The sequence below is a fragment of the Pholcus phalangioides genome, unplaced genomic scaffold (assembly GCF_987345545.1).
Source record: "Pholcus phalangioides strain wild (caught in Gottingen) unplaced genomic scaffold, Ppha-v1.0 ptg000017l_1, whole genome shotgun sequence".
NCBI lineage: Eukaryota > Metazoa > Arthropoda > Arachnida > Araneae > Pholcidae > Pholcus > Pholcus phalangioides.
This window is the reverse complement of record NW_028301610.1, coordinates 49,809,205-49,828,188: the sequence shown is the minus strand read 5'-3', so window position 1 is coordinate 49,828,188 and position 18,984 is coordinate 49,809,205. Positions and strand designations below refer to the sequence as shown.

At 41.7% G+C, this 18,984-nt stretch overlaps 1 non-coding gene across 1 annotated transcript; it reads right to left on the bottom strand.

Annotated features, from left to right (window-relative positions):
* Positions 1-351: 351 nt before the first annotated feature.
* TRNAV-GAC (transfer RNA valine (anticodon GAC)) lies at positions 352-423 on the bottom strand. Its single transcript has one exon. It is a non-coding gene; the product is annotated as a tRNA-Val (tRNA).
* Positions 424-18,984: the final 18,561 nt, after the last annotated feature.

The window sequence follows — 18,984 nt, the reverse complement described above, 5'->3', positions numbered from 1 at the left end:
CTCTAACAAATCTTAAAATTAACAAAGCACATGGAAGGGATCTCATAGTAAAATTAATTTCTAATCAATCTAACCCCCCATTGGTATAAATTTACTGCTCAAAATTTTTTAATAATTTTCTAGATAAAACCTACGTCTCAAAAGATTGGCTTGAAGTCATGGTGCTGCCGATCTATAAAAAAGGTGATCGCTCTCTACCATCCAATTACCGCCCGATATCATTAGTATCTTGTCAGTTTAAACTCTGTTCCCATCTATGCATTTAGAAAAATTCTCTCCACGTCAATACAAGATTCATTGAAAGACTGGTTATTTGTGGAGATAAAGATTACAAGGAAGAAAATTCATCACTGCCCCCATGGGGACTCGAACCCCGGTCTCTCGCTTGTCGGACGAGTGCTCTACCATCTAAGCTATGGAAGCAGTAAATACGTGTTGAAAGGCACCGTAAATGGACGGCGTCAACAATCAACTAATAGCTCGTGAATGACATACGCAAACCAGATGGCCAAGCATTTCTAATGCATGGTTGGGCAGTGATGAATTTTCTTCCTTGTAATCTTCAACTCCACAAATAACCAGTCTTTCAATGAATCTTGTATTGACAAGTCGCTGAACTTGAGGAGAACTTTACTCTTGGAACAGACACCCTAACAATTCGTCCTTCCCGGCCCCAAGGGCCCGAGACAGGGCCGCAACCACAATCCACAATAAAACAAACTATTGCCCAACAGGCGAAAAAAAACCAAGAGAAACAATTGACAATGCACAACGAAATCAGGCCCGGCCCGCACCCGATGGCCAAGGAATATAAACAAACCCCCACAAATGAATTATCCTCAAAATTAGAGGTAATGGACACAAGCAAACGGGCAGCAACAGCAGCCTACAATTATTATGTACTTGGCACTGAAGAAATTGACTCGGACGAAGAGCCGTTTGAAGACGCTCTCGAGACGCTCCCCACAGCCGAAAACCCCACATCGAGTGGCGTATCCGACACTATAAATCCGGCCCAGATCACAATTCCTGGTCCCGAAGCCCAAATGAGCGCCCAGAGCTGCACGACGAACCCCAGCGTTCCCAAACGGGCGGCCGCACCCACCACGGACTCCATTCCGGAAACACTCGTTCACCAACTGACTCAATTAAAAAAAGAGGACATCACAACTTTAATTCTTTTATTACAATCACTGCTCAACAATAGCTCGAACAACAAATGCCCCCCCCCCCCCCCAAGACCATTGCGTATTATGGCTTGGAACTGTAATGGTCTCAAAAACAGCCTGAAAGAACTCCAAGAGGAGGTGCATCGAGCTCAATTAGACATTGTAATGCTCTCTGAAACCTGACTGTTACCTAGCAACAAACCGAAACTGCAATGATTCACAATGGCCCGCAGGGACAGAACTCTAAACAGGGGCGGTGGAGTCGCAGTATACGTGCGAAGCACAATCCCCTTTGAAAATATCACACTACCCGCCTCAAACGAGATGGAGGCCATAGCAGTAGAAATATTTGTTGAGCGAAATAAATTCACGTTCTGCTCAATCTATAAGCCGCCCAGAAACAAAATAGACGTAAATCTAAACGCTATCTTCGACACCAACAACCCCGTTTTCGTAGGGGGCGACTGGAACAGTAAAGACCCCCTTTTCTGCAGTAAAAAAAGGAACAAACACGGTGCTGCCCTACGCCGGTTCTGCCTGAATAAATTCCTTCAAGTTCACTCATCCCCCACACCAACACATATTCCGGGCTGCCCCGAGCACGCACCCGATGTAATTGACTTCGGGATATCAAAAAATTTTCTCTGTGATATCCACACTCACACAAAAGTCACACTCAATTCCCCCCACAACCCTGTGTTCTTCGAGGTTGACTTTCACATCCCACGTACCAAAAAAATCACTAAACGCAACGACTGGACCAAATTCCAAGAAATTACAGAAAATGACGAGATCAATACAATCACGGAGGAAACGCCCACACACATTGACAATGCCGTTACCCAACTCTCTGAACGCTTCCAGGAGGCCATTGAACTCGCCTCTAGTGAAATTCACTTCACTGACCTCCGTTATGGCCTTCCAAAGGACATCCTTCAAAAAATTAATTTTAAGAATCGAATCAGAAAGAACTGGCAACGTTATCGACGGCGCATAGACAAATTGCTCCTAAACCGCCTACAGAGCGAAATTAAACGTGACGTTGCCGACTACACAAACGACCGTTTCTCTTATTTCATTGGGAACGCTACAGCTGAATACGGCAACTTATGGCGAGCCTGGGGGGAAAATCTGTAGACCCCCACAAACACGTCTCACCAAAATCAAGAAAGGTAATGGTTTCGTTTTCTCTGAAACAGACATAGCAGAAACATTTGCCGATTCATACGAAAGGCAATTCTCCCCGAATAGGGCGCAACCACGAGAGATGACAATCAACACATGCCAACGAGTATCTGCCTATATTCGATACTACAGAGAAAATTTCCCTGGTAACATGGATAACACAAATGAAGACGAATTAAAAACACCAATTAAAAAACTGGACCCCAAAAAAGCACCGGGAGCCGACGGCATTAGCAACAAGGCTTTAAAACTCATGGCACCCAATCACTTGACCACACTCACAAACATTTTCAACGCCTCCATCAATATCAATCACTTTCCGGTCCCCTGAAAGCATGCGGTCATCCGAGTCTTTCATAAACCTGGGACGGACCCTGATGTAGCCACTTCTTATCGCCCAATATCGCTTCTCAAAAATTTTTCGAAATTTTTTGAGAGAGTCGTAGCCTCTAGGCTTACACACTACACAGAAACAAACAATATAATTCACCCTGAGCATCATGGGTTTCGACCTGAACACTCCTGTGTGAAACAATTGCTGCGTGTCACAGAATTCATAACAAACGCCTTCAACTACAAGGACTCTGTCACCGCCTTATTCTGTGACATCTCAAAGGCCTTTGACAAATGTGAATATGTGACGCTCCTTGCCAAACTCATAAATATGAACTTCCCACCATTCTACATTTTGTTTTTCTTCAACTACTTCATGGGCAGAACGTTCCAGGTCAAAATTGGGCAGAGTCTCTCCTCTACAAGACCCGTAAGAGCATCAGTCCCTCAGGGAAGCGTTCTTGGCCCACAGCTTTTTCTGCTTTGTAATATATAAAAAGTCGTTTATATATATATAAACGACTTATCCACCCCAAGAAACGGCATCCTTGCTTTATTTGCGGATGACGCTGCTGTCCTCTGCAGCCGCAGAAAACCTGCTTACGCCTTATGGAACCTCCAAGACGCAGCCCTGGACATCGAACAGTGGTGTACCGATTCCGATGTGAGCATGAACTTTAACAAGTGCCAGTTTATGTGGTTCTCCCGGAAAACGAAACTTCCAAGGCACATTCTTCGCTTCGGAGGACATAGGCTCCCCCCTGTACAAATAGTCAAATATCTTGGTGTAATCCTGGATAAGAAACTTCTCTTTCGAGAACACGTACAAATGGCCAGGAATAAAACAGTTAACGTCATGGGAATGTTAAACAAAATCACCTTCCCACAAGCTAAGCTGTCAACACAAAATAAGACCATCCTCTACAAATCAATTCTGCGCCCCACAATGTTATATGCCTCACCAGTCTGGGCCCATGCCCGGAAACTAAACATTAAGGGCCTACAAGTTCGTCAAAACAAAATACTTAGACAACTTGTGAAATCCCCCTGGTATCTTCGGAACATCAACATCCGCCATCGATCTACAAATTTCGCACCTCTGGCCTTATATTCTTGAAATCAACCAAAGCCAGTTCGATAGGATGAGCGAATCACATCAGAAATATTGTATTGTAGACTACGCCACTGACGAAGTGTGGAAATACCGGAGGCCAAAGCAAATCTGGTCTCTTCAAGTGGCATGAGCTTTGAAATCACACACACATCCGATATACACATCTCATAGCATCTTCGCTGAACAACATAAACAAATAAAGGGGAGTAACCCCTATTAAAGAGTCTTCTTTCCAAAAATCGCTCATCCCAGGCAGAGCAGAATCACATCCAAGCAGAAAAAAGAGAGAAAACACTCCCCTCCCCTGACGTCACGAACGACCACCGTCAAGGTCACAGAGAGAGAAAAGAAGGAATTATCCTGCTGCCAACAGCTGATCTCTTCCTCGTCAGAGGGCGCTGCGGGAAGGGGAAAAAAAAGAGAAAGTTTTTATTACTATTATAGATGCGAAGGGCTTCCCTCACTTACACCAAAAAAAGGCTTAGCGGAAAAGGCCTACCGTGTAAAGTCGGCCTCCCTGCAGAATTTCCCCATCTCGAGGGGGACCGCTCGCTGCAAGCTTCACGGCAGCATGTCCCTTGTACATAGTATATCTTAACCCAGTATATTTTATATAATCAAGTTCTAACGTAATCTATTCCCATTATTTAATCATGTAGAAGAATCATTATCCCAGAAAAATTGTTTGTATAGTATTTTCATAAATTTGCCCTCCGGGCGGAAATTTCTCTCACTCCATGGCAAATTTTCATTTTTTCTCAATCATTTTTATACCGGCAATCAGAGCAAGAGAATTTCACCTGTGTTGTTGTTACTTGTAATGTAATGTAATGTCACCTTCTTCCCCCCCCCCAACAAAACACTAACATTCGTCTGCTATCCCCCTCACCTTCTCTTCACCTCCCCACAAAAAATCACAAAACTTGTCGCATTGTACGGCGGAAATGGAAAACAAAATACAAAAAAAAAATAATAATAATTCTTCACAGCTTATCTTCTCTGTCTTCTTCAAATGTTAAAACTACTAACAGAAGGTTGTGGCGCAATTTACCTGCATATCGTGTTACCAGACCAGTCATTAAAGTTAACTGACCATCCCGAATTTTGACAAACTTTCCTTTACACATGCACAAAGAAAAGAAAACACATACTCTCTTGTCTTTCTCTTCATACGTAGCCCCCGAGGCTGCAATTTGTAAGCCCGCAGATGGCCCGGGAAGAAAAATTTCATTCTGGTCTGATCTGGTTGTATTGACAAGTGGAGAGGACTTTTCTAAATGCATGGTTGGCCATTTGGTTGGCGTATGTCATTCACGAGCTATTAGTTTATTGTTGACGCCATGTACGGTGCCTTTCAACACATATATACGCTCCAAGGTTGAAATATTCTATCTGCTTCCATAGCTTAGATGGTAGAGCACTCGTCCGGCAATCGAGAGACCGGGGTTCGAGTCCCCCGGGGGGTGGGGGCAGTGATCAATTTTCTTCCTTGTAATCTTCATCTCCACAGATAACCAGTCTTTCAATGAATCTTGTATGTTCACGTCTATTTTGATTGATAGATTGACAAAATGACTACAGACAAACAAGCTCATTCCGGAAGAACAAGCTGGTTTTAAACAAAATTACAGCTCTGCCGATCAGATCTTTGCACTCAACTGTATAATACAAGAGAAGCTTTCTAGACCTCGCGGTAGATTTTATGTCTTGTACGTTGATTTCAACAATGCATTTGACAGCATATAGACCATGGGATCCTTTATGTTTTAAGTAGATTTGGTTTGAGTTCTCGCTTCGTGCATTTGATCAAAGATATTTATCGCAAAGCTTCACTAACAATAAGAACTGACCTTGGTTCTACTGATAAAATTTATATTCAAAAAGGACTTTTGCAGGGAGAAATTTTAAGCCCAACCTTATTTTCTTTGTACATTGTTGAACTTATAAACCGTTTCAATAACTCTGACATTTCTCCTATTCAACTTAGTTCAGCAACCTCAATTCATTCTCTATTTTTTGCTGACGATTTAGTAATTTTGGGGGACTCGCCAATAAATTTACAAAGAAAAATAACTATACTTGATAGGTTGTGTGAGGAATTTCGGTTAAAAATAAATGTTGATAAAACCAAGGTCATGGTATTCAGACGCGCTGGTAAATTGAAAAATGCTGAGAAGTGGAAGACTACGGAATTCCCAACTTGAAATAGTATATAATTATACATATTTGGGTGTCCCGTTTTCGTCATCCGGTTTGTTCACCCTTGTAAAAACTAGATTTGCGGCAAAGACAAAATTGGCTATCCAAAAAACTTGGCCAATTTTTATAAAGGCAAAAATTTCATCCATAAATGTCGCTTGAAACTTTTCCATTCAATAATATTGTCCGTGCTGACATACGCAGCACCGGTCTGGTCGGCAGGGTATATTGATGAACTGGAACATATTTTTTCTTTTTTCGTAAAAAAATTGTTGCAAATACCACCAAATACACCCGGATACATGATTCGCGTTTAATTGGTTCAACCACGAGTGGCAATTACACTGAAAAAACTTTTTATTAAATTTTATGGACGAATCTTATCTATGAATAGCTCAATATTTCCTATAGGTTATGTTTCTCTCAACTTGAACAACTTTTTGGGCTCACACGGAAACTCCAAAATGAACTGGTTAAATTCCATTTCCAAAATTTTTGACAATACTGGCTTCAGCTACCTCAAAATGGTCGAAGATCCCACTGTTCTCAAAAAAACACCTCCCATTTATAATTCACACGCTGATATCACAGAGTATTCAATTAGACATGCGATTCCTACAAATATGCTATGGTTCTGTTTTTTACCGCACTATTAAAAATGTTTTTGGAGCGGAGGACTATCTTTTGAGTACATCTGGGATTTTGTTCAAAAAAATATTAATTCAATTGCGTTTTGGTAGCAATTCTATTAGGATAAACGACAATTTTTTAATTATAAATTCCAATAGTAACTGTACATACTGCAATTTAAATCAGCTGGAAACATAGAATCATGTGTTTTTTTTATTGCCCTACTTTTGAGAAAGAACTACAGAAGAAAATATTTTGGACATATAATACGCCCTTCCCCATCGAACAAATACTAACATTGAGAAATGTCCATATACGAGATGTATATAATTTCCTTATTAATGTAGTCAGACATCGATCGCTGTACGGTGAATAAGCCTTTTTTCGGTTGATATAAAATTACAGGTCTAGTACTTGGATATAGACTTCGAATGTGTTTCTTGTATAACTAATTATTTTATTTTATTTACTTTTTTTCACCTTTTCTTGTTTAACGATACTAGTTGTTTCATGTTGAGATACTTGTTTCAGGTTTGCTTATGTTAATTTTGTCATTGTAAAAAGAATGAGGAAAGGAAATGTTTTGTGTTGCTACCCACCTTGAAATTGGCTTATAGCCAAATCAATAAGGTATGATGATAATGATATAATGCCTGGTGGTGATATTATTAGATGTGATGTTTCTTGTTGTGATGATGATTGTAAAAAATAATAATATCTTCTGTGAAGATATAAACTATAGCACACACTGGTCTTTGTCCTTCAGAGGGCAGCTGGTGTCTTATTTAATTAGAAGACTTTATCATCCCAGCAGGTGATGATAAAGTCATTGCTGCTGCTTCATCCAGAAAACCAAAACAAAAGTGTTAGAACTAAACTGCCCCCCCCCCCCCCATCCAGTGATGCAAGTCTCAATTATGATCTTGCTGAAGACAGAGAATGTGCTCCATAAAGTAGCCTACTCCAGGGTTAGCAAATTTTTCTTATGATAACACAATTTCCATTTGAGCTAAATATTTTACATCATCATTTTGGAATTCAAAGTAAAATGTCAGAAAAGACACTTGAAATTTATAGTGTTGGAAAAGAAACTGGATATGACTGTCATAAAAAGTGTTATGTAAAAGTGAAAAATCTGTTACCCATTACATCACTGGACCCATCGGACATCAATCTTTTGATCTTGAGGAGTGGAGCAAATTCTGAATATTTATCTACTGTGTTTAAGCATCACAGAGCTTTATTCTCAAAGAAGTATGAAATATACCCAAAAGCATGTTTAATCCTTTTAAATGTCATAAGAAAAAAGTAACAAAAGGTTTAAGGATAGTAAACTTGTTTCACATATAAATGTTTGTACAAAATCAATTAGAGGGCAAAAAATATGCCATTCCTGTAAGAACAAAGTGAATATAAACATCAATAAATTAGGTGAAGAAACTGAATACTGTGAACAGATGAACAGTGATAGTAATGTAGAAATAAGTAACGTGGAAATGTCAATTACTAAACAAGAAGTACTTGAAGAAATAAATTCATCTCTACAGAACATAGAAGAGTCACCAATTAAACTTCATAGGGTAGCTCCACAGTGCAGGTCAAACGATGCCAAAAGAAAAGTTGAATCTGCCTGTAACATTTTAAAATCAAAGGTTTGTAAAGTTTTTTGAAGAATTACCCGAAAATGAATCTCAAATCACACTTAATGAAGATATTAAACAGAAAGCAAATGATATTATTATTTTGATAGAGTTAATTCGAAAAAAATTTAACCATCACAACTTTGGGGAAAAGTTTCAAATTTTAACTCTGGCCCCTGCTTCATGGAATAAGGAAAAAAAATCTGAAGAGTTCAATGTCACTGAATATGCTGTGCGAAAAGCAGGAGAGCTTTTGTAAATGAAAAAGCAAAGGTGAGCCATTGTGTTTTTATTATAAAAAGAATCAAAAATTAAATTTCAACAATTTTTTTGCAATCTAATTTTTTAATGCGAAGGTTTAAATTTTCATTCCTAGTCATAATCTACATTTTTTGTGAGCATTTTAGTGAAAATTTCTTTTGAATGTATTGAAAATCTGCAAAGTTATGATATATTTTCATAAATAATATTGCTTGAATGGTTAGCCTTAGAGACGTCATTTGTGAGGTTAGAAAACATTTTCTTGCTCAAAAATTTTTGAAGATATGTACATGAAATTTTGCATGGTCAACAAAGATGGTTGAGGTAATAAACAAAAAATAATAACTGGAATCTGGGATGATCGGTTGCATTTCAGTATTAGTTGAATGATTTGAAATCGGAGCGATTCAGTCTTATTTCGATGAATTTTGCGTTGCGAGCCAGAATAAACATATTAACGGTCAAAAAACCATTATTTTTTTTCTCCAGTATTTTACTTCATATATTTAGAAGAAATTTAAAATAAAAGTAGTTTTGGTAACTGGTGTGTCTCTGGTCTAAAAATACGTTAGAAAAATTGTATTTTTTCTAACGAAAAATTCTACAAAAACAAAGTTTACATAATTTTTTTGCATATAAATTTCAAATGCAAGTGTATGAATAATTTTTATTCATATTTTGTATGTTTTTGTGAACACTTTAGTAAAAATTTCACTTGAATGTATTGAAAATTAAAGAAGTTACGATTTATTTTCTCAATGAATGCCGCTCAAAAATTGAGCCTCGGAAAAGTCATCTGCATCATTTTTTTGATAAATTTCAACATTTTTTTTCTCAAAAAGTTTTAGAGATATGCAAATGATATTTCACACGGTGAATAAGGATGATAAAGGCAACAAATAAAAAAATAATCATTGAAATCTGGGACTATGGGTGTCATTTTGGCATTTTGCCGGGTGATTTGAAATGGAATGACCCAACAGTCCTTTTTACTTTTATAAATTTAGGAAGGAAACAAAAGTAAGAAAGGGTGGGTAGAAAGAAAGAAAAATGGCCAAGAGGGACTCGGTTGTGCGTAAATGCCTCGAAATTCCCCTTGTGCGCAAGGGGATTCGCACCTCACTCCCAGTTTTATGACAAAATTTCACATTTATAAGACGTTTGACTACGGTTACGATTAATGTCTATATATATAGCTTTCATATAAAAATACTTCATTTATACGAAGCACAATTTCAATTATTTGACATTTCCATTTTGACTCGAACTCCAAATCTTTGGCATTTAGACATTTCCAACTATCAAATCGACGCAGTTTTTACAGATTGTGAAAACGTGTCGCTGAATTGGTTTTGCATGCGTATTATCAACACTAAAGACCATAAATTTTAGGTTGACTGATACAAAGAGAAGCATTGAGCGGGTTATGGACATTTCAAAGTGAAGGCTTAAGTGAGAATTTATTGCACTTTTCTGAGAAATCAACAGCCGCAGTGAGTCTCAAATGAACGAATTTAAATGTATTCATACGCCCTTTTGAAATTCTTTTTTGTAATGTCCACAAAATTGTTCTTGCAGGATAGGAAAATTGCATTGAAATTACACTCATGTCCATAAATTGAGGATAATGCCAGCTCCGGCAAATAAAGGTTCAGAAACAAAACAAACGTTACTTATTCATAAAGCCCATTTATTAAACAAAAGATAAAGAACAAAAACGATGGTGTGTGTATGATACCATTCATAAAAACTACGATTTTTGCTCCCTGGAGCAATTGTAAAAAATATCTCCTTTACAAAAACTTACTATTACATGGTTGGTATGATGGTTAATACATTGTATGTCTCCCATGCGAGATGAAATACAGTCCGTACAACGCCTAGGCATGCTGAGTATCAAATTATCGATCTGATCTTGGGGAAGATCACTCCACTCAGCAAGTAATGCTCTCCGAAGTTCCGGTACACATGTAGGAGGTGGTTGACGGGCAGCAACTCGTCGGCCAAGCATGTCCCACACATGCTCTATCGGATTCAAGTCAGGTGAAAATGCTGGCCATTCCATACGGGTTATATCCTCAGATTCAAGGCATTCGTTTACGATGTTTGCTCGGTCAAGACGGGCGTTGTCATCCATAAACACAAATTCTGCGCCCATGGCACCCCTAAACAAACGTACATGTTGTTCCAGAATGATGTCCCGATAAATTTGGGCTTTCATGGTTCCGGTTTGAACATGCAGATCTGTTCTGGAACACAGTATAATTCCGACCCAAACGAGCAATGATGCACCACCGTAACGGCGTCGTTCAATGATGTTGTCTTGGTGGTAACGGGTACCTGGCGTTCTCCATATGAAAGTCCGACGTGAATCAGACTGCAAGCTAAACCTGGATTGGATTGGATTGGATTTTAAATTTTCTGGCGCAAGGACCAATTTGATCAAACTGCGCCAAAACAAATTATAAAAATAAGAAAAATCATCCTTTTGTCATGTCAAAATACTAAAACTATGCATGATAAAAAGCAACGTAAAGCATAAAACAATGACATGAATTGTAAAAATCTATAATTTATTATAAAAACCAATGGCTTTGATGAATTTAAAAATGCGAGATGCATCGCTGTGGTCATATAAAATGTCATGAAGTGAAAGATGAATTTGACCAAAAGCGGTCGTAAAATGATGACGATGATATGAACAACTAAAAGCATGAGCAATGGTTAATGGACTTTGACAATGTGGGCACTGTGGCCGACTCTCTCGTAATAAAATATATGATTGTGTTATACGACTGTGTCCTATGCGCAACCGGGCAAGCAGAACTTCCTCCTTTCGGTTAGTTCTGCAGCTCGAACGCCAATCGCCAAGTGTGGGCTTGATGGCATGAAGTTTATTATTTATCTGATGGTTCCAATGATCCTGCCAGCGGTGATGCATCACTTCCCGGAGGATTGAGAAGTGGTCACTGGCAGGTACCAAAAGGTTATTGTCAATGTTGGTTGTTGTTCGAGCTGCGGTGTCTGCTTTTTCGTTGCCCGGTATTCCAACATGACCTGGTACCCAGTAATATTTTACTGTGGTACCATGATGAATGAGGTAATGCAGTTCATGAAAAATGGCATGAATGAATGGATGAGTGTGGAAACTGACGGAACACAGTGCTTGTAATGCGCTGAGAGAGTCACTATAAATGATGCATCGTCGGTGGCGTTTGCGTCGTATATGACGTAGAGCCTGAAGGATTGCGTACAGTTCTGCCGAATATATAGAGAATGTGTCTGGAAGTTTGAAAGATGTCTCCTCACAGCAAATGTAGGCACAACCGACATGGCCAGGGCTCTTGGAGCCGTCGGTATATATGGGGAAGTACCTGTTGTACCTGCCCCTGTGCCTAAAGAATATCTGTCGATATATGACATCTGCTGTGGTGGCTCTAGGGTATAATGATAATGAAAGAGAGACATCTGGCAGAGACTGCTCCCATGGTGCCAGTTGCCAAGCAACTGGGGCCACACGACTGATGTCTAATTCTAGTTCTTCCACAAGTGCCCTCATACGAAGACCGTAAGATGGAACACATGAAGGGCGAGCAGCAAATAGTCTATGAAATGAGGGATTAAAAATGACACGATGAAGTGGATGATCTGGAAAAGACTTCATCTTGATAAAATATTTCAAGGAAAGTTGCTGGCGTCTTGATGTCAGTGATGGCTCGTTGCATTCGACATATAGGCTCTCCATTGGAGACGTCCGGAAAGCTCCAGAACAAATCCGTAGGGCGAGATGGTGGACTGGGTCGAGCACACTCAGATAGCTCCGAGGTGCCGACCCGTATACAATGGAGCCGTAGTCGAGCTTCGATCTTATTAAAGCTTTGTATAAGTGGAGGAGCGACTTACGGTCAGCTCCCCACGATGTAGAAGAGATGACCTTCAAGAGGTTCATCGTCTTCATGCAACGAGCTCTTAATTGCGCAATTTGAGGTTTGAAAGTGAGTTTCTTGTCAAATGTGATGCCGAGGAATTTAGTATTTTCTACAATAGGTATTAGATTGTTATTGAGAAACAATTGTGGGTCATCATGTAGGTCTCGACGCCGACAAAAGTGCATAGCAACAGTCTTGTCAGCGGAGAATGAAAAGCCGTTATTATGAGCCCACTTGCTAATCTTGTTGAGAGCGGTTTGTAATTGTCTCTCGGCTGACCTCATATTCACTGATTGATATGACATCAACAGATCATCCACGTAAAGTGCGCCAGTGACAGACAACGGGAGTTGGTTCAACACCCCGTTGAGTCTTAAAATAAAAAGTGTTACACTTAAAATACTACCTTGAGGTACACCTTGTTCTTGAATTTGGGGAGCTGATAACGTGCTTCCGATCCGTACCTGAAAGATGCGGCGAGCAAGAAAGTTCTTAATAAAAATGGGCAAGTTGCCCCGCAAGCCGCTATTATAGAGGTCGGAAAGAATTCCGTGCCTCCAAGTACGGTCGTAGGCCTTTTCTATGTCGAAAAATATGGCTAGCATATGCTCCCTCTTCACAAATGCTTGTCTAATTGATGTCTCAAGGCGTAACAAATTGCATGTTGTGGACCTGAACCGTCTAAAGCCGCTTTGATGTTTAGATAAAATATTGTTAACCTCAAGGTAGTGCATAAGGCGATAGTTGACCATGCGTTCCATGAGCTTACATAGACAACTCGTCAAAGCAATAGGTCGGTAACTATTGGATTGCTGAGGATTTTTGCCAGGCTTCGGGAATGCAAGAACTATGGCTGCTCGCCAGGTGTCAGGAAATGAATGACTGACCCAGATCCGATTAAATAATATGAGTAAATGTGAGAGTGATTCTGGTGATAGATGCCGAATCATGGAATAATGAATGGCATCGGGCCCTACAGCTGAGTCAGGACTTCGCTGCAAGGCCGTCGTCAGTTCATGAAGGGTGAACAATGAGTTGTATCCTTCCGGTGTAAAAGGCCGGAAGGTGTACGATGTACGTTCGGCCGATGATTTAATGGGATGAAACGATGGGGGATAATTCGCATCACTGGAGACAGTGGCGAAATGGGCGGCGATGGTATCCGCAATATCCCTCACATCGCTGATGACAGTGCCATTGGTGTTTAAAATGGTGATTGGATGAGACTGATAATGACCATTGATTTTTCGGATCCGGTCCCAAATGACTTTCGATGAAGTAGATGAATTGATTCCCGTGGTAAACTTTTGCCAGGACTCGCGTTGAGCCTGGCGCCTGGTTCTTCTCGCTATCGCCTTTGCTTTTAAAAACGCCAACTTCTTGTCATGGGTAGGATACCGCCGGAACCTACTCCACGCTTTCTTTTGTGCTTTAATCGTAAGATTACATTCGTGGTTCCACCAAGGTTTAGGAAATTTAGGAAGTTTCGAGGAGACTTTGGGTATTGTTTCTTTGGCTGCTGAGATCATACAACTGGTCACAAGGTCGACACAGTGGTCGACGTCGGGTTGCGAAACCATATCCTCCGTGATTTCTGCCTTGACCGTGAAGTCAGCCCATCGGGCGGCCACAAGCTTCCACCGAGGAGGACCCTCAGGTATGCTATGGCTTCGATCAAGGCACTTAACCACTAGAGGAAAATGATTGCTCCCGTGGAGGTCCGGATCAACCGACCAGGACCAGTTGGGCAAGAGTGAGGGTGAACATAAGGATAGATCTATTGCAGTGAAACTATTGTTTGGGGCATGAAAATGAGTGAAACTGCCATCATTCATGATGGCGAGGTCCATGTCTTCTAACAGTCGTTCAACCATTTCGCCACGTGGGGTGTTGCTGTTAGAACCCCATATCAGGTTATGTGCATTGAAGTCTCCAAGAAGAAAAAATGGTGGAGGTAATTGATCAATCAGATCTTCTAGATCTCTCTGTAAGATGGTGTCATTTGGTGGTAAATAAATGGAACAGATGGTAATTCTTAGGCCTGTAAAGATTTCCACCGCGATGGCTTGCAGGTTCGTGCGCAGCGTTAAAACGCGCGACGACACATGATGTGGAACCAGCAGAGCAACACCGCGGCAGGCTCTACTCCCGTCATCGTAATCAATACGGAACAGGGAATGTCGCCTGATGTTCCATGTCTCCGAGGGCTTCGTAAAAGTTTCCTGGAGTGCCACGCAAACAGGATGATAACGATTGATCAATTCCTTGAGATCTTCGTAATTGGATCTAAGACCACGAATGTTCCATTGAATTATGTTGGCCATAAATTTAAATTTCAAATAGAAGTAGACGGTTCAAGGTCCTTAAATTTATTCCGGTCAATCTTGCGGCGGGTAGTACCGGATTCTGTAGGATTGTCAAAATCCATGTCACCAATCGATGTGTCATCGATAAGTGACACATTTTTAATGGTGGGATGTGTCAAAGCTCTCTGTATGGCTTTTTTGGAATACCCCGTCTTGAAAGGTTTCTTTTTTGTTTTACTTCCAGAACTAATTTTCGGTTTGGTACCAGTAGATATTTTGAATGTGTTCGCTGTTGCTTTTCCCGCTTCTTCTTCGGAGGTAGTGGACTCCCTCCGGAATCCAGCGGAGCAACAGCAGCCACAACTATTGCATGGTTGATTGGATGAAGTTTGAGTGGATGTGTTAGCAATTGGTTCGGTCTGAGTTGTAATAGAAACTTTTGTTACGCTGTTAATCTTGTTAGTAGTCGGTGATTGTGAAGTCGTATTGGCGTATGATTTACCAACGATTGGAGCTTGGTTAGATGTTATGCGACGACGTGCTTCGATATACGAGATGTTATTAAGGACCTTGATCTTCTGGATCTCTTTTTCTTCATTCCATTTCGGACACTTCCTGTCAAATGCGGGGTGAATGCCACCGCAATTGACGCACTTGAATGATGTTGAAGTGCAGTTGTCCGAAATGTGGTCCTTCTCACCGCATTTCGCGCAGGTGGGTTGACTGCGGCACGCCGTTCGTGAGTGACCGAATTTCTGGCAGTTGAAACATCTTACGGGGTTAGGTATGTATGGGCGGATTTTGAGACTATAATAGCCTATCTTAATATCTTTCGGCAATATCGGTGATGAGAATGTCAGAATTATGTTACGTGATGGAGCTGGATTGCCATCTTTGCGGCTCATGATATGTTTGGCAGATGTTACGCCTTGAGACGCCAGCTCCTCTGTTAATAGTTCTTCATCCATATTAATCAAGTTAGTATCTGAAATCACACCACGTGAATAATTCAACGTGGGATGGATTTTGACTATTATTGGAATGTCTCCGAGAGATGTGAGCTTTTGAACGAGTTCGGATTGTTTAGGTGTGTTAGTTTCAATGAGAAGGTCTCCTGAACGAAGAGCCTTCACTGATTTTAATGTGCCTATTGCGCCATAGAGAGCTTTGTCTATTATGAATGGTGACACTTTGGCCAGTGGTTTATCAGTGTCAGTACAATGCAGGAAGAAAAATGAAACAGTAGGAGCAGGATCAGTGACAATAGTTTCGCTCATAGCAGTTCTTTGACGTTTTGGTGCATTTTGATTTTTCCCCATTTTGGAGATAATGTGTTCGGCCCCTACCGACCATGCCCACCATGGAGCCCTACAAGGGGACGCGCACACGTAACCGATGAAGGTTAGTAGCAACGCCAGGTTAGGTAGGAGCTATACACCACCGAAGCAGGCGAGCAGACGCGTTCAAGATCCAAGATCGCCGTGAAGCAGCACCAACAAACCTCAACGACGTCCGGCAGGCCCGGCCCCTCTACCTGCCCAGTAGTGTAACCCCTTTAGCCACCGAGGCGACCAGCCGATTGACCCAGACGGGGCTAATCCAGGCCTCCCGTTTCGGCTGAATCCGAGGCCAAAGCTAGCGCATCAGGCTAACCAGGATCCCCATCTCCAGCCTTACGGGTCTCCACGCACGGCAAACACGCAGGTAGACAGCGTCCCGGATAGAGCATACGCTAGAAGCAATGCCCCATCCGGGAGGACCCCTCCCCGCCTGAGCGGGGCCCACAATGAGGGGTTGGACACAAAAGACAAAAACATGTACAGGACAAAACGAGACGCAAGACATGTACTACAAGATGTGTAGAAATAAACGTGTAATTTGGGCTATTGAAGGTGAAGTATATGAGCACAAAAAGCGATGACAATGACGTGTGATAGATTTGGCGTTACCCAGGGTGCACCACGAGGAGGCCTATCACATTACACCCCAGCTAAACCTGGACTCGTCGGAAAACATTACACAAGCGCACTGTGACGATGTCCACATTGCATGTTCTCTACTCCAGGCTAATCGCTGCCGACAGTGAGTTGCCGTGAGCGGAACACATCTGACAGGCCTGCGAGCATATAGACCAATATCTCCCAAACGTCTGTACAAAAAAAAACGTTTGCCTTGAAACTGTGGTACCCGTGGCTGCAGATAGTTGACGAGACAGGTCGGATGCTGTGCTCCGTCTGCTTCTTTTGGCAGTTACTGCCAAATACCGGTCTTCATTCGGCGTTGTAACTCAGGGGCGACCTGTACTGTAACGTCTACTTACATTTCCGTTATCTTGGAATCGTTGCCAAAGCCTAGAGATGACACTTTGGGCAATTCCAAGTTCCTCGGATACTTCCATCTGAGTACGCCCACATTCCAGGCGGCCGATAATTCTACCACGTAAAATATCATCCACATGCGTCCTCTGTGTCATAACTATTCGCTTATGGCACTGAGCGCCTTACAGAACTCTTGTGAACAATTTTACTTCTTTGCCACCATTCCTTATATACCCCCCTCTTACACTCTCGTCATTGTAACGTACTATCGGCATCATCTGGTGGCTTCCTGAAATTTGCATATCATTCTTGCAGATGTGTATGATAATTCTACAGGTGAAATTTTTACTTTAGATTCCGATTTCCGTGTGATTCTGAATTATCCTTAATTTATGGGCATGAGTGTATTTGGTATGTTGCAGACCAGTAGTAGGGCAGTTAAAAGGAAGCATTACAGTATCGATTAAAAAAACTTTAAAGATGTGGTGTTAATTTTATATATAGAGCAAGTCCAAATATACACTGACGAGCCAAAAAAACTGGTGCACCTGCCCAATACCGTGTACGGCCCCCGCGAGCCTGCAGAAGTGCCGCAACACGACGTGGCATGGACTCGACTAATGTCTGAAGTAGTGCTGGAGGCAATTGACACCGTGAATCCTGCAGGGCTGTCCATAAATCCGTAGGAGTAAGAGGGATTGAGATCTCTTCTGAACAGCACGTTGCAAGGCATCCCAGATATGTTCAATAATATTCATGTCTGGGGATTTTGGTGGCCAGCGGAAGTGTCTAGTCAGAAGAGTAATCCTGGAGCCACCAGGATGCTTACGTACCTGTCAGAGTCGTATCTAGACGTATCAGGGGTCCCATATCACGCCAACTGCACACGCCCCATACCATCACAGAGCCTCCACCAGCTTGAACAGTCCCCTGTTGACATGTAGGGTCCATGGATTCATGAGGTTGTCTCCATACCCGTACACGTCCATCAGCTCGAAGCAATTAGAACCGAGACTCGTCAGACCAGGCAACGTGTTTCCAGTCCTCAACAGTCCAATGTCGGTGTTGTCGGGCCCAGGCGAGGCGTAAAGCTTTGTGTCGTGCAGTCATCAAGGGTACTATTCGGAGCCGAAGGCCCATATCGACGATGTTTCGTTGAATGGTTCGCACGCTGACACTTGTTGATGGCCCAGCATTGAAATCTGCAGCAATTTGCGGAAGGGTTGCACGTCTGTCACGTTTAATGATTCTCGTCAGTCGTCGTTGGTCCCGTTCTTGCATGATCTTTTTCCGGCCGCAGCGATGTCGTAGATTTAATTTTTTACCGGATTCCCGATATTCACTGTACAATCGTGAAATGGTCGTACGTGAAAATCCAAATTTCATCGCTACCTCGGAGATGCTATGTCCCATCTGTCGTGCGCCGACTATAACACCACGTTCAAACTCACTTAAATCTCGATAACCTGCCATTGTAGCAGCAGTAACCGATCTAACAACTACGCCAGACACTTGTTGTGTTATATAGGCGTTGCCGACCGCAGAGCAAAAAATGCTACCGCAGGGAGTCCCCCATCGAGGGGTTAGCGCACCAACCTCTCGATGAGTATGAAAAACAAGCCTGCCGTTCGGAATCGGCAATAAATTGTAGGTCCCGGTCTAATTAGCCCTCGTGTGCAGAAAATGACCGTGGTGCGACAAAAATGATCAATGATCAAATGAGCCGACCGCAGCGCCGTACTCTGATTGGTTCCGTATCTCTTTATTTGCATACGCATGCCTGTACCAGTTTTTTTGGCTCTTCAGTTTATATATATACATTATCTGCTTGGATTGCTTATAGAAACCAATATGAAATATGTGAATATGAACTGAGAAATAGTAACTATGCATTGTAAAA